Source organism: Propithecus coquereli, unplaced genomic scaffold, assembly GCF_000956105.1.
Source record: "Propithecus coquereli isolate 6110/MARCELLA unplaced genomic scaffold, Pcoq_1.0 Scaffold24, whole genome shotgun sequence".
In the NCBI taxonomy this organism is placed as follows: Eukaryota; Metazoa; Chordata; class Mammalia; order Primates; family Indriidae; genus Propithecus; species Propithecus coquereli.
Window position 1 is genome coordinate 2,853,808 of NW_012147952.1, and position 3,674 is coordinate 2,857,481.

The following is a 3,674-nucleotide window of genomic DNA, read 5'->3' on the forward strand; positions in this document are numbered from 1 at the left end:
TTTGTTGGATTATCAATGTTAAAAATTTCCTGTATTGGCCGGGTGCAGTGGCTCACGTCTGTAATCCTAGGACTCTGGGAGGCCTAGGCAGGCGGATTGTTTGAGCTCAGGAGTTTGAGACCAGCCTGAGCAAGAGCAAGACCCCATCTCTATCAAAAAAAAAAAAAATAGAAAGAAATCATCTGGACAACTAAAAGTATATATACAAAAAATTAGCCGAGCATGGTGGTGCATGCCTGTAGTCCCAACTACTTGGGAGGCTGAGGCAGAAGGATTGCTTAAGCCCAGGAGTTTGAGGTTGCTGTGTGTGAGGCTGACGCCACGGCACTCACTCTAGCCTGGGCAAAAAGAGTGAGATTCTGTCTCAAAAAAAAAAAAATCTCCTGTATTTTTCAAATTTATATTTATAGTCTTGAATATCTAGAGAAAGAGTGATGTTCTCATTGAGTTTTCCTTTTCTTTTACATTTTTAGTACAGTGTGTATTTAAATCAATTTTAACCAAAGCACAGTTTTTCTCTGATATGTAGTTATCAGATTTTTCTTAGAACATTTAGAGTGATTTATATTTAGTACAAAAGAGAAAAAGAGAGGAGAAGCAGTCTGGGAGAGGAAAGAAATTCTGGTGGTTGGTGAAGGCTTAGAGTGAAACCAGAACATTTCATTCATACTGACTGACTTAGTTACTGTGAGACATTGATTAATCCGCACAATGTGCCAGGTGCTAGGCTTGGTGAAGAGAGAGGGATGAAGAGAGAAGGATGAAAGCTCCCGCCCTCAAAGAGCTCAACACCTGGGGTAATGAGAAGTTATAATACAGTGTGATAAGTGATTTAACAGAAGTCATCTCAGAGTGTGACAGAAGTACAGAGAAGCAGCATCTAGTTCAACTTTGGGGATGGGTTGGGAGGCAAAAAGACATTCAAGAGAAGGTGTTGATACTTGACTTAGGTTGCTTTCAAAATTACTATTGAAAAATGTTCTTTTATGAAACATTTCAAACATTGAAAAGTATAGAAAATAATATGGCACCCATATAACTATCATCCAGATTTAACAGATGGTAATATTTTCTTGAGTTAAGCCTTAAGGGTTAACTCAGTGGAAGACACCAGTAGAAGGGTGTGTGTGTGTGTGTGTGTGTGTGTGTGTGTGTGTGTGTGTGTGCACAAGTACCTGTATGTGTTTTCTGGTTTAGTGTCTAGTGCCAATTATTCTGGGACCCAGGCTCATGTAACATTGTGCTCCTTATCTTTTTTTTTTTGGTTTTTGTTTTTTGTTTTGCGTGTTCCCCTCCCACCGTATACCTGCCCCCAAGCTGCTCCTTCATCTTTAGACACAGGAGACCAAGGGCATTGCATGTGGGTGTGTGGTTCCTTGACTGGGACAGAAGGTGCCTGTGAGCCACTGGTTTGAGGGTCAGAAGGAAACAAGGTGTGGTATTACCATTCAGAGGACCTAAAGAGTTGCATCCTACACCTTGGCAAGCTCTTTTGCAATTAAATGCTATAAATACACCCTTGATGTATAAACTTTAAAGATTAGTAAACCTTTTGGATCTGTAACCACATATGGCCATCATTCCAGTCCTCAGCAGTGTGCAGAACAAGTATTTGAGGTCTGGTTTTTGTGTGTGCGTGTTTTGAGACAGTCTCCTTTGTCTCCCGGGCTAGAGTACAGTGGCATGATTGTAGCTCACCGTAACCTCCAACTCCTGGGCTCAAGTGATCCTTCTGCCTCAGCCTCCCAAGTAGCTGGGACTCCAGGCACGCGCCACCACACCCTGCTAATTTTTTCTATTTTTAGTAGAGATGGGGTCTCACTCTCGCTCAGGCTGATCTCAAACTCCTGAGCTCAAGCAATCCTTCCTCCTCGACCTCCCAGAGTGCTAGGATTACAGCTGTGAGCCACCGAGCTGGGCCTAGGTCTGTTTTTGTAATCAGCAGCCAAAGGCCCAGAGTGAGTAAAGTGGATACGAATAAATGCTGTAAGAACATATGATCTTATTTAAAAAATTTGCATTTTTTAATTAACAAGCAGGTAGTAGTTTCTGGGTATTAAAAACTCATCAAAGGCATTTTTTCCCCTTATATTAATAAAATAAGTCGTAATGGTGAACATTTATAGCACTTAATAGCTTACAAAGGGTTTGATACGCATTTTAGAAAGTGGACCTTCCAAAGCTGTGAGATATAATAATGCTTATTTCAGAGACTAGAAAACTGAGCATAACAGGGGCCTTGTGACTTGCCCACCGTGACACCAGCACTGAGTGGTAGCTCTCTGGCCTGGAAGCCACATTCTTCTCACTATACCATGTTGACCATTTTTTAACAATTGGTGTAAGATGCTTATTCTCCAAGACAGATTAGAGAGAGGCTTGATTAATTGTGGCTCTGCCTTTCCTCCTAGTTTTGGAGCTGTAAGACCTGTGCATTGTAAGTGGACGATGAGGTCTACTTGTCTCCGAGCAAGTTAATTCCCACACTGCTGCTGCTTGTAAGTGATGCCCAATGAACTGAGTTTATGAGTAATTTTCTCATTGGGTGGCATCTCTTCAGTCCATTTTCCCTGTTACCATTCCTCTTCACTTTCTGGTCCTGCAGTTGTCAGTGCTCCTGTCAATCTTTCCAACAGGTTCTCTAAATACCTCTCGCCAGCAGTTGGCCCAGGACATGCTGGTCTTCAGCACCCTGCCAGAAAAGGCTGCTATCGCAGAGGAAAGTGTGGCTTCCTGGACTGCCTCTTGGCAAAGGGCTCTAGCTTGTCCAGCTTTGGGCCAGCCCCAGGGTCTATCGGTTCCAGGAGAGATGTTGAAAGGCTGTGACAAATGCCTGCCCTGGCAGATGGAACAAACACTGGCTAGCTTGAGAGCACCGTGTAACAGCAGCTGTCCTGAGAAGGGACTTCCGGTTGTTCCTGTGCCCTGAAATGACATCTGCAGCTGCCCTGAGCCACCTTGTGGGTGAGGCCTTCACAAGCACCAGCATCGTTGGGGATCTTTACTTCCAGTGACTTGGCAGTTACCACCAATGTGCCAAGGAAAGAAACTGAGAGGGACCCAAAAGAATTAGCCAAAAATCTTTCTTGAGAGGCAGCCTAGTAGAGAAGCCTGGGTGTAGGAGGCTGTAGGCCTGGGTTCAAGGGTTAGCTCTGATGTTGGGATGTTCTTGGGTGCCACAGAAACCTCTGATGCTGTCTGGCTTAAATAAAAGGGAAAATTTATTATTTTTCATAACCAGAAGTAGGGTTAGCTCCAGGCCCTGTATAATCAGTGGCTCAGTGATGTCATTAAGGACTTGGGGTTCTTTCTGTCTCCCCATTACTGCCATCCTCAGTGTTGGTTTCATCCTAATAGCAATGCTGTTGGTTCTTCCTCATAGTTCTGAGTTGATTTCCACAAAGGCTGCCAGTGACAATCAGAGCTGCAGGCTTCCCTTGCAAAAATAAGCAGCAGGCAGAAACCTCTCCCAAATGTGGACTATAAATCCATTGTTTCAGTCTGATCAACCCAGCTTAGGCCTCCAGCCTACCACTCCTGGACCAATAATGGTCACCATAGGAATGTTGTGCTGATGGGCTCAGACCTGCCCTATCCGATATAGAAGTTACTAGCCACATGTGGGTACTGAACACTTAAGATGTGGCTAGTCTGAATTAAGATATGTTGTAAGT